General features: G+C 43.8%; 1 pseudogene across 1 annotated transcript in view; it reads right to left on the reverse strand.

Moving 5' to 3' along the window:
- Positions 1 to 11776: 11776 nt before the first annotated feature.
- The window catches only part of LOC118376067 (CYFIP-related Rac1 interactor A-like), an 87163-nt pseudogene continuing 85743 nt past the window's right edge, over positions 11777 to 13196 (reverse strand). The window contains exon 12 of the transcript XR_008069963.1: positions 11777 to 13196. This exon is cut by the window's right edge and continues 1456 nt beyond it. The product of XR_008069963.1 is annotated as a CYFIP-related Rac1 interactor A-like (transcript).

Below are 13196 nucleotides of genomic sequence, written 5' to 3' on the forward strand. Positions count from 1 at the left end.
CACAAAATAGCTAAGGATCATGGTGAAAGTGTCCGTATCTAGCAAAGGATTATGGTCGATGTCGTTTTCTCTGTCAGCACGTGGTCCTATGCGAAGACATATGTAGTAGTCAGAATGATCACTATTTAATTAAATATATACATTTGTAGCTAACTTTAAAATAATTCACTTCGGAGGTCATAATAAATTTAAAAAATTGATCCCAAAAAGAACAAAAATGTAAAAACAATAATAATTTCCTGTTCTGGCTATCATAATTTAGAGATAGATAGATATAGATAGATAGATAGATAGATAGATAGGCTTTCTAGGGCAGACCAGGGCTTTTGGCACAGCTAGGTTGCTATGCAATAGCCAACCGGCAGACCTTGTGACTTCACCCTCCAGACCGGACACTGGGGGCCTGATTATAAAGTTGGGCTCGAGAGGTTTCTGTGTGTGTTCAGTGTGTGGCTCCACCTCTTGTCTCCAGGCGTTACGTAACCCCAACGGACCATTAGATATTTAATGGAGAACTATGTAGACATGCTGCAGCAGCACACACACACACACACACACACACACACACACACACACACACACACACACACACACACACACACACACACACACACACACACACACACACACACACACACACACACACACACATCTTGTCATTAAATTGTGTCATTGTTGCATCAATAATTGACAAGCTACATCTCCAGTTCAGCCCCTTTCTGAGTAGAAAGGGACTTTCTGTGTCGGACTGCAGTACCATATCACATTGGTTCTGCTAGACATCTGTCCTTTATGTACTGGTTCTGTTAGATATATATCCTTTATCTACTGGTTCTGTTAGGCATATGTCCTTTATGTACTGGTTCTGCTAGACATCTGTCCTTTATGTACTGGTTCTGCTAGACATCTGTCCTTTATGTACTGGTTCTGTTAGGCATATGTCCTTTATGTACTGGTTCTGTTAGGCATATGTCCTTTATGTACTGGTTCTGCTAGACATCTGTCCTTTATGTACTGGTTCTGCTAGACATCTGTCCTTTATGTACTGGTTCTGTTAGGCATATGTCCTTTATGTACTGGTTCTGTTAGATATATATCCTTTATGTACTGGTTCTGTTAGGCATATGTCCTTTATCTACTGGTTCTGTTAGACATATCCTTTATGTACTGGCTCTGTTAGACATCTGTCCTTTATGTACTGGTTCTGTTAGACATATCCTTTATGTACTGGTTCTGTTAGGCATATGTCCTTTATGTACTGGTTCTGTTAGATATATATCCTTTATCTACTGGTTCTGTTAGACATCTGTCCTTTATGTACTGGTTCTGTTATATATCTGTTCCCAAGAAAGCTAAGGTAACTGAGCTAAACGACTACCGCCCGTAGCACTCACTTCCGTCATTATGAAGTGCTTTGAGAGACTAGTCAAGGACTATATCACCTCCACCCTACCTGACACCCTAGACCCACTCCAATTTGCTTACCGCCCAAATAGGTCCACAGACGATGCAATCTCAACCACACTGCACACTGCCCTAACCCACCTGGACAAGAGGAATACCTATGTGAGAATGCTGTTCATCGACTACAGCTCGGCATTTAACACCATAGTACCCTCCAAGCTCGTCATCAAGCTCGAGACCCTGGGTCTCGACCCCGCCCTGTGCAACTGGGTACTGGACATCCTGACGGGCCGCCCCCAGGTGGTGAGGGTAGGCAACAACATCTCCACCCCGCTGATCCTAAACACTGGGGCCCAACAAGGGTGCGTTCTGAGCCCTCTCCTGTACTCCCTGTTCACCCACGACTGCGTGGCCACGCACGCCTCCAACTCAATCATCAAGTTTGCGGACGACACAACAGTGGTAGGCTTGATTACCAACAACGACGAGACGGCCTACAGGGAGGAGGTGAGGGCCCTCGGAGTGTGGTGTCAGGAAAATAACCTCACACTCAACGTCAACAAAACTAAGGAGATGATTGTGGACTTCAGGAAACAGCAGAGGGAACACCCCCCTATCCACATCGATGGAACAGTAGTGGAGAGGGTAGTAAGTTTTAAGTTCCTTGGCATACACATCACAGACAAACTGAATTGGTCCACCCACACAGACAGCATCGTGAAGAAGGCGCAGCAGCGCCTCTTCAACCTCAAGAGGCTGAAGAAATTTGGCTTGTCACCAAAAGCACTCACAAACTTCTACAGATGCACAATCGAGAGCATCCTGGCGGGCTGTATCACCGCCTGGTACGGCAACTGCTCCGCCCACAACCGTATGGCTCTCCAGAGGGTAGTGAGGTCTGCACAACGCATCATTGGGGCAAACTACCTGCCCTCCAGGACACCTACACCACCCGATGTCACAGGAAGGCCATAAAGATCACCAAGGACAACAACCACCCGAGCCATTGCCTGTTCACCCCGCTATCATCCAGAAGGCAAGATCAGTACAGGTGCATCAAAGCTGGGACCGAGAGACTGAAAAACAGTTTCTATCTCAAGGCCATCAGACTGTTAAACAGCCACCACTAACATTGAGTGGCTGCCGCCAACACACTGACTCAACTCCAGCCACTTTAAGAATGGGAATTGATGGGAAATTATGTAAAATATATCACTAGCCACTTTAAACAATGCTACCTAATATAATGTTTACATACCCTACATTATTCATCTCATATGTATATGTATATACTGTACTCTATATCATCTACTGCATCTTTATGTAATACATGTATCACTAGCCACTTTAACTATGCCACTTTGTTTACATACTCATCTCATATGTATATACTGTACTCAATACCATCTACTGTATCTTGCCTATGCCGCTCTGTACCATCACTCATTCATATATCTTTATGTACATATTCTTTATCCCCCTACACTTGTGTGTATAAGACAGTAGTTTTGGAATTGTTAGTTAGATTACTTGTTGGTTATTAATAATAATAATAATAATAATAAGCCATTTAGCAGACGCTTTTATCCAAAGCGACTTACAGTCATGTGTGCATACATTCTACGTATGGGTGATCCCGGGAATCGAACCCACTACCCTGGCGTTACAAGCGCCATGCTCTACCAACTGAGCTACAGAAGGACCACTTATTACTGCATTGTCGGAACTAGAAGCACAAGCATTTCGCTACACTCGCATTAACATCTGCTAACCATGTGTATGTGACAAATAACATTTGATTTGACGTACTGGTTCTGTTAGATATCGGTCCGTTATCTACTGGTTCTGTTAGACATATCCTTTACTTACTGGTTCTGTTAGACATCAGTCCTTTATGTACTGGTTCTGTTAGACATCTGTCTGTTATCTACTGGTTCTGTTAGATATCTGTCCTTTATGTACTGGTTCTGTTAGATATTTGTCCTTTATGTACTGGTTCTGCTAGACATATGTCCTTTATGTACTGGTTCTGTTAGACATCTGTCCTTTATGTACTGGTTCTGCTAGACATATGTCCTTTATGTACTGGTTCTGTTAGATATCTGTCCTTTATGTACTGGTTCTGTTAGATATCTGTCCTTTATGTACTGGTTCTGCTAGACATATGTCCTTTATGTACTGGTTCTGTTAGACATCTGTCCTTTATGTATTGTAGGTTGGTAGCATATTAATTTTACAGGTTGGTAATATGTTGATGTTGCAGGTTGGTAATTTTAACTTTAGTAGTGTTGTTTGTAACTAAGACTACATGTACACAGGCAGCAAGATTCTTTTATTTTTCCGCTAATTCGTCTTTTGACCAATCAGATCAGCTCTTTTGCCAATAATTTGTCAAAAAATATGAATTGAGCTACTTGTTTAAACACATCCTAAGGAGTCTCTTGGAGTTGTTCTTTACTAATAATCAATGATTAGCTTATTATAACACTACCTGACCAAATGCCTGTGGACGCCTGCTCATCGCAAATCTCATTCCAAAATCATGGTCATTAATATGGTGTTGGTCCCACCTTTGCTGCTATAACAGCCTCCACTCTTATGGGAAGGCTTTCCACTAGATGTTGGAACATTTCTGCAGGGACTTGCTTCCATTCAGCCACAAGAGCATTAGTGAGGTCAGGCACTGATGTTGGGCGATTAGGCCTGGCTGGCAGTCGCTGTCACAATTCATCCCAAAGGTGTTCTATGGGGTTGAGGTCAGGGCTAGCAGTCGCTGTCCCAATTCATCCCAAAGGTGTTCTATGGGGTTGAGGTCAGGGCTGGCAGTCGCTGTCCCAATTCATCCCAAAGGTGTTCTATGGGGTTGAGGTCAGGGCTGGCAGTCGCTGTCCCAATTCATCCCAAAGGTGTTCTATGGGGTTGAGGTCAGGGCTGGCAGTCGCTGTCCCAATTCATCCCAAAAGTATTCAATTGAACGTGGCTGCAGGCCAGTCACGTTCTTCCACACCGATCTCAACAAACCATTTCCGTATGAACCTCGCTTTGTGCACAGAGGCATTGTCACTGGAACAAAAGGGCATGAACCATGAAAAACAACCCCATACTGTTATTCCTCCTCCACCAAACTTTACAGTTGGAACTACGCATTGGAGCAGGTAGCGTTCACCTGGCGTCCCCCAAACCCAGATTCGTCCATCGGACCGCGAGATGATGAAGTGTGATCAATGAATCACTCCAGAGAATGCGTTTCCACTGCTCCGGAGTCCAATGGTGGGCAAGCTTTACACCACTCCAGCCGACGCTTGGCATTGCGCATGGTGATCTGAGGCTTGTGTGCGGCTGCTCGGCCACGGAAACCCGTTTCGTTAAACTGTCGCTTTCCAGAGACAGCTTGGAATTCGGTAATGAGTGTTGCAATCGAGAACAGACTATTTTAACGCGAATACAATCATTTGTAGTGGTGTCGATATACTTTTGTATATATAGTGTATAATGGATAATGTGTCCACAGTAAGTTCTCCCCCAAAAAGAGAGACAAATGATTGCATCTGCATGCCAGTATCTGTCCTTGTTTCAGTCCAACCGGCTGAATAGACTACATACCTGTAACCTGCGCCTGTAATGGTTTGCTTTTGCCGTTTGAATAGCTTTCAGATCAGTGATCTTGAATGAAAGGAAAAGAGGAAGAGGAAATAGAACAGTAGTCTTTCGTTGGAACTTGACGTTGTCTCTGTAACCTAAGCCAAAGCAAACAAAGCAACTGAAATATCAATGTTGTCAGTTGAACTCTTCTCTGTTCCTGAGAAGTATGCTCAGAGGGAGGGAAGTGAGCTGGTGTTATCTGTGTGGTGGGGAAAGTACCGTAAGTATACAGCCCAGAGCCCAGAGCCCAGAGCCCAGAGCCCAGATCCCAGATCCCAGAGCCCAGAGCCCAGATCCCAGATCCCAGAGCCCAGCCCAGAGCCAAGAGCCAAGAGCCAAGAGCCAAGAGCCAAGAGCCCAGAGCCCAGAGCCCAGAGCCCAGAGCCCAGAGCCCAGAGCCCAGAGCCCAGAGCCCAGAGCCCAGATCCCAGATCCCAGAGCCCAGAGCCCAGAGCCCAGAGCCCAGAGCCCAGAGCCCAGAGCCCAGAGCCCAAAGCCCAAAGCCCAAAGCCCAGAGCCAAGCCCAGAGTCATCTTTTTTTGTCTAAATGTGCGGTGAAATGCTTTGTTATTGTTTCAACAGCTGATTACCCCTCTAAGGGACCATTACTGCCAGGGAGATTAGCCTGCTAGTCTGTGTGTTCTATGACAATGCTATCATGTTAGTGGTTACTCTGGCTGGCAGTTAAGGGTGTGGTGAGACTGAAGTGTGTGTGTGTGTGTGTGTGTGTGTGTGTGTGTGTGTGTGTGTGTGTGTGTGTGTGTGTGTGTGTGTGTGTGTGTGTGTGTGTGTGTGTGTGTGTACTCTCTGTGTGTGTGTGTACTGTCTGTGTGTGTGTGCGTGTGCGTGTGTGCATGTGTGCGTGTGTGTGTGTGTGTGTGTGTGTGTGTGTGTGTGTGTGTGTGTGTGTGTGTGTGTGTGTGTGTGTGTGTGTGTGTGTGTGTGTGTGTGTGTGTGTACTCTCTGTGTGTGTGTGTACTGTCTGTGTGTGTGTGCGTGTGTGTGTGTGTGTGTGTGTGTGTGTGTGTGTGTGTGTGTGTGTGTGTGTGTGTGTGTGTGTGTGTGTGTGCGTGCGTGCGTGCGTGCGTGCGTGTGTGTGTGTGTGTACTGTGTGTGTGTGTGTGTGTGTGTGTGTGTGTGTGTGTACTGTCTGTGTGTGTGTGTGTGTGTACTGTCTGTGTGCATGTGTGTGTGTGTGTGTGTGTGTACTGTCTGTGTGTGTGTGTGTGTGTGTGTGTGTGTGTGTGTGTGTGTGTGTGTGTGTGTGTGTGTGTGTGTGTGTGTGTGTGTACTGTCTGTGTGTGTCTGTGTGTGTGTACTGTCTGTGTGTGTTTGTGTGTGTGTGTGTGTACTGTCTGTCTGTGTGTGTGTGTGTGTACTGTCTGTGTGTGTGTGTGTACTGTCTGTGTGTGTGTGTGTGTACTGTCTGTGTGTGTGTGTGTGTACTGTCTGTGTGTGTGCTTACAGAGCGTTAACTGTAACTGCTACATACTCTTACGACCCCCATTGCAGGCCACGTCAACGTTGTAACTCAGTAGTAAGTTGGAGTGAAGTCCTTATTCAAACATGAGATAGAAAGCATAGTCCTATTGTTATGGAGATGATCGAACAAACATGTCCTTATTGCATGTGCTCAACTCATTCAGTTAGTCATTAAATAAAGGTATTTCATCGGGGGTTTTTTCTTTGTGACAGAGACACTGTTCCGCTTGATTTCCTCCAGCTGTTGACGGAACCTCAGAACTCTCTCTGTCCCAGAATTCCCACCTGTCTTTGTTCAACTGTATTATTTACTGCAGTCTGAGTCCTAGGGTCTGGCCTGGGGGGGGTATTTACTGTAGTTTGAGTCATAGGGTCTGACATGGGGGGATATTTACTGTAGTTTGAGTCATATGGTCTGGCCTGGGGGGGGTATTTACTGTAGTTTGAGTCATAGGGTCTGACATGGGGGGGTATTTACTGTAGTTTGAGTCCTAGGGTCTGGCCTGGGGGGTATTTACTGTAGTTTGAGTCATAGGGTCTGACATGGGGGGGTATTTACTGTAGTTTGAGTCATAGGGTCTGGCCTGGGGGGGGTATTTACTGTAGTTTGAGTCATAGGGTCTGACATGGGGGTATTTACTGTAGTTTGAGTTATGGTCTGTAGTTTGAGTCCTAGGGTCTGGCCTGGGGGGTATTTACTGTAGTTTGAGTCATATGGTCTGGCCTGGGGGGATATTTACTGTAGTTTGAGTCATATGGTCTGGCCTGGGGGGATATTTACTGTAGTTTGAGTCATAGGGTCTGGCCTGGGGGGATATTTACTGTAGTTTGAGTCCTAGGGTCTGGCCTGGGGGGTATTTACTGTAGTTTGAGTCATAGGGTCTGACATGGGGGGGTATTTACTGTAGTTTGAGTCCTAGGGTCTGGCCTGGGGGGGGTATTTACTGTAGTTTGAGTCATATGGTCTGGCCTGGGGGATATTTACTGTAGTTTGAGTCATATGGTCTGGCCTGGGGGGATATTTACTGTAGTTTGAGTCATAGGGTCTGGCCTGGGGGGATATTTACTGTAGTTTGAGTCATAGGGTCTGGCCTGGGGGGATATTTACTGTAGTTTGAGTCATTGGGTCTGGCCTGGGGGGATATTTACTGTAGTTTGAGTCATAGGGTCTGGCCTGGGGGGATATTTACTATTGTTTGAGTCATAGGGTCTGGCCTGGGGGGGATATTTACTGTAGTTTGAGTCATAGGGTCTGGCCTGGGGGGATATTTACTGTAGATTGAGTCATAGGGTCTGGCCTGGGGGGATATTTACTGTAGTTTGAGTCATTGGGTCTGGCCTGGGGGGATATTTACTGTAGATTGAGTCATAGGGTCTGGCCTGGGGGGGGGGTATTTACTGTAGTTTGAGTCATAGGGTCTGGCCTGGGGGGATATTTACTGTAGTTTGAGTCATAGGGTCTGACATGGAGGGATATTTACTGTAGATTGAGTCATAGGGTCTGGCCTGGGGAGATATTTACTGTAGGCTGAGTCATAGGGTCTGGTCTGGGGGGATATTTACTGTAGTTTGAGTCATAGGGTCTGGCCTGGGGGGATATTTACTATTGTTTGAGTCATTGGGTCTGGCCTGGGGGGATATTTACTGTAGATTGAGTCATAGGGTCTGGCCTGGGGGGATATTTACTGTAGTTTGAGTCATTGGGTCTGGCCTGGGGGGATATTTACTGTAGATTGAGTCATAGGGTCTGGCCTGGGGGGATATTTACTGTATTTTGAGTCATAGGGTCTGGCCAAGATAGGTGTCGCGCCCTGGCCATAGAGAGGCTTTTTTGTTCTCTAGTTTTGGTTAGGTCAGGGTGTGACTAAGGTGGGCATTCTATGTTCTTTTTTCTATGTTTTTTTCTTTTTTGTATTTCTTTGTTTTTGGCCGGGTGTGGTTCCCAATCGGGGACAGCTGTCTATCGTTGTCTCTGATTGAGAACTGTACTTAGGTAGCCGTTTCCCACCTGGTGTGTTGTGGGTAATTATTTTTCCGTGTGTGTTTCTCTCTCTCTCTCTCTCTCTCTCTCTCTCTCTCTCTCTCTCTCTCTCTCTCTCTCTCTCTCTCTCTCTCTCTCTCTCTCTCTCTCTCTCTCTCTCTCTCTCTCTCTGTGTGTGCACCTCGGTTGGTTGGGGTCACGTTCGTTGCTGTTTACCTGTTTGTTTCGGTTTCACTTTCATTAAAAGATGTGGAACTACATGCACCCCCGAGCCTTGGTCGACTGATGACGGGGAGTTTGAGGATAGCGACACACTTCAGTCCGTGACAATAGGAATTCTAACAGGCCTTGGCTGTAGGTGCCGACTGACTGCCTTACCAAGCAAAAAGGCAGCTCATAGCATGGAACTGAGAAAAATGGCTTTTATTTACCTTGGTTTTACAGTAACTTTATGCAGTTTCTGCTATCATGACCCCCATTTTCTCCAAAACACAATACACTAAGAGGCAGGATACTTGCGACATGATTAAGCAAGTATTTAATGTAGCAAAAAAAATGACATTAACTAATTTTCGACCAAATGAGCAATTAGTGCAGTTTTTGCTTAGTAGGGCAGTACCATTTTACCTCATAAATAATGATGATTTTGACCTCTTTGTTATTGCTCACAGTTCTTGTATATTGTCTGTTAAAATTAGATTATATGTGTAACAAAAAAATACAGACACGTATAGAATTTGTCTTTATAGTTCATCTCTATTGCCCCTGAAGCTTGTAGTTCCCTACAGTACCAATAGAACAGTCAATTGAACTAGTCTGCTGCGTGCTGAAATAGAATGGTCACGATTCTTATTCTCTGCTGCCACCTTCTGGTGAGATGAGGAAGTGCGACTGCATGAGGCACTGATCAGACCTGCAAGGGAGGAAATTAATTACATAGTGCCAATCTTTTTTCCCCCCTTTCGTTAAGTATTGACCTGCAGACTTCTCCTAATGTCTGACTTGACGCTTTTCTCTTCAATTGCGCTCCCATCAATGCCATTGCCCAAAAAGGCAATTTAGATGACTGAAACGGATTGACTCTTAAGCTCCCCAATACTGTTGCAGAAACGGACACTGGGTAGTATAGCCTTCCAATACTGCTTTATCAGACCAGTGTGCTGCAGTCAATGTCAGCAGTTCTGTGGTCGGCTGGGTAATGCAGGAGCCGTGTCTCCCAGTCAGCACCATGTACAGCACAAGCAGCATTACAGTACTGGGTAACAGTGGTGCGATAGAATGCCAAGAGGCTCTGGCCTACAGTATGTAAAACTCACTGTATATACTGAACACCTATATAGTGCTCTACTTTTGAGTCCTATGACCACTATGAGTCATATGACCCCTGTGATCCCAATGACCCCTATGACCCCTGTCATCCTTATGAGTCCTATGAATCACACAATAGAGTAGTAAAAACAGGTAATATTATAAGTAATAATAAATACACAATACTGTACTGAGATAATGAATAATGATAACATGGCTATATACAGGGGTACCAGTACTGAGATAATGAGTAATGATAACATGGCTATATACAGGGGTACCAGTACTGAGATAATGAGTAATGATAACATGGCTATATACAGAGGTACCAGTACTGAGATAATGAGTAATGATAACATGGCTATATACAGGGGTACCAGTACTGAGATAATGAGTAATGATAACATGGCTATATACAGGGGTACCAGTACTGAGATAATGAGTAATGATAACATGGCTATATACAGGGGTACCAGTACTGAGATAATGAGTAATGATAACATGGCTATATACAGGGGTACCAGTACTGAGATAATGAGTAATGATAACATGGCTATATACAGGGGTACCAGTACTGAGATAATGAGTAATGATAACATGGCTATACAGTATACAGGGTACCAGTACTGAGATAATGAGTAATGATAACATGGCTATATACAGGGGTACCAGTACTGAGATAATGAGTATTGATAACATGGCTTTATACACAGGGTGCCAGTACTGAGATAATGAGTAATGATAACATGGCTATACAGTATACAAGGTACCAGTACTGAGATAATGAGTAATGATAACATAGCTATATACAGGGGTACCAGTACTGAGATAATGATTAATGATAACATGGCTTTATACACAGGGTGCCAGTACTGAGATAATGAGTAATGATAACATAGCTATATAGTATACAGGGTACCAGTACTGAGATAATGAGTAATGATAACATGGCTTTATACACAGGGTGCCAGTACTGAGATAATGAGTAATGATAACATGGCTATACAGTATACAAGGTACCAGTACTGAGATAATGAGTAATGATAACATAGCTATATACAGGGGTACCAGTACTGAGATAATGATTAATGATAACATGGCTATATACAGGGGTGCCAGTACTGAGATAATGAGTAATGATAACATGGCTATATAGTATACAGGGTACCAGTACTGAGATAATGAGTAATGATAACATGGCTTTATACACAGGGTGCCAGTACTGAGATAATGAGTAATGATAACATAGCTATATACAGGGGTACCAGTACTGAGATAATGAGTAATGATAACATGGCTATATACAGGGTGCCAGTACTGAGTTAACGTGCAGGGGTACGAGGTAATAACTTGGCTATATACACAGGGAAACAAGGTAATTGAGGTGGATATCTACAGTGCATTTAGAAAGTATTCAGACCCCTTGACTTTTTCCATATTTTGTAACGTTACAGACTTATTCTAAAATTGATTAAGAAAATGTGAAAAAAATTATCAATCTACATACAATACCCCATATTGATAAAGCGAAAACAAGACTCTTCTTAGAACTATCCGCCCGGACAAACTGAGCAATCGTGGGGAGAAGGGCCTTGGTCAGGGAGGTGACCAAGAACCTGATGGTCACACTGACAGAGCTCCAGAGTTCCTCTGTGGAGATGGGAGAACCTTCCAGAAGGACAACCATCTCGGCAGCACTCCACCACAACAGGCCTTCATGGTAGAGTGGCCAGACGGAAGCCACTTTTCAGTAAAATGCACATGACAGTCCACTTTGAGTTTGTCAACAGGCACCTTAAGGGATGTCAAGAAGTTAAGGACTCTCAGACCACGAGAAACAAGATTCTCTAGGTTATCCAAGATATCTAAGATTATCTAGGTTTGAGATGCAACCAATTATTAAACTCTTTGTTCCTCAAACCTGGCACAGAGTCAAACACAGACACCACACCTCATTGGTTGAATGTAATAAATGGACAAGTTTTATTGTTGCACAAAATGTACAAAATAACAAGCAAATGGACAGCTCACCCCTAGTCCCGCCCCTCCCGCCGTTTCATTCGCCAAGATGAGTTTTTATTTTAATTTAATTTTTTTTAAACCTATGACTCACTACAGCAAGTCCAATGGTCCAAGCCAAGCCATGGTATTTCTGAGAGAGACAACACACCCAATTTCAGCTTCACTGAACAATTAAAAAGGAATAAAAACACCTTTTATGTACACATTTTATGTTAGAACTTTACAACATGCCATCTATATATTTATACAGAATATGTTCCTACCACATACCCCTGTATAGAAAATATATTATGAGATCAACTGAAGTCAGACTAAGGTCTATAGACATGGAAAGTACAGCTCTGCATTTTTTTTAAAATCTCCTTTTTCAACTTCTTTATTTTCAATACCCACTTTATCAACAACATTTTTTTTATTTGCCTCATACTAAAAGAAGACATTTCTAGTGGAACAGAAGCACATTTGTTATTGTTGTTGTGTGTTCTATATCCTGGAGGACCAGAGCTGGCCTTGTAGTTGCCTGATGAGAAAATACTCAGCTCGCTCACTTATTTACACTGCGACTCTGACTGTGCCTGTGTGCATATGTGTGTGTTTATATATCCTCTTGTTAATGATAAGGTCTTTGTCCCTCCCTGAAAGTCTCTGCCCTTCTCTTTATGCTTCAATAGAGTATTCCACCAAAAAAATCCAAGATGGCACATCCAAGATTTCACAAGGTACAGAATATGGTTTACTGATGGCTGGTTGGCTATGTAGGGATTGGAGCAGTAGACTGTGATGTCCTGGAGCCTTTTGGACCCCCTAAAGATAGATATCTAGCAGTGGTACAAGGCTAGCCGCCGGTGTCTCCTTTAACCCCCTAAAGATAGATATCTAGGAGTCAGTCACTATCTCCTTTAACCCCCCAAAGATAGATATCTAGGAGTCAGTCACTATCTCCTTAACCCCCTAAAGATAGATATCAAGCAGTGGTACAAGGCTAGCCGTCAGTGTCTCCTTTAACCCCCTAAAGATAGATATCTAGGAGTCAGTCACTATCTCCTTTAACCCCCTAAAGATAGATATCTAGGAGTCAGTCACTATCTCCTTAACCCCCTAAAGATAGATATCTAGGAGTCAGTCACTATCTCCTTAACCCCCTAAAGATAGATATCTAGGAGTCAGTAACTATCTCCTTAACCCCCTAAAGATAGATATCTAGGAGTCAGTAACTATCTCCTTAACCCCCTAAAGATAGATATCTAGGAGTCAGTAACTATCTCCTTAACCCCCTAAAGATAGATATCTAGGAGTCAGTCACTATCTCCTTTAACCCCCTAAAGATAGATATCTAGCAGTGGTACAAGGCTAGCCG

This window comes from Oncorhynchus keta, chromosome 19 (genome assembly GCF_023373465.1).
Source record: "Oncorhynchus keta strain PuntledgeMale-10-30-2019 chromosome 19, Oket_V2, whole genome shotgun sequence".
NCBI lineage: Eukaryota > Metazoa > Chordata > Actinopteri > Salmoniformes > Salmonidae > Oncorhynchus > Oncorhynchus keta.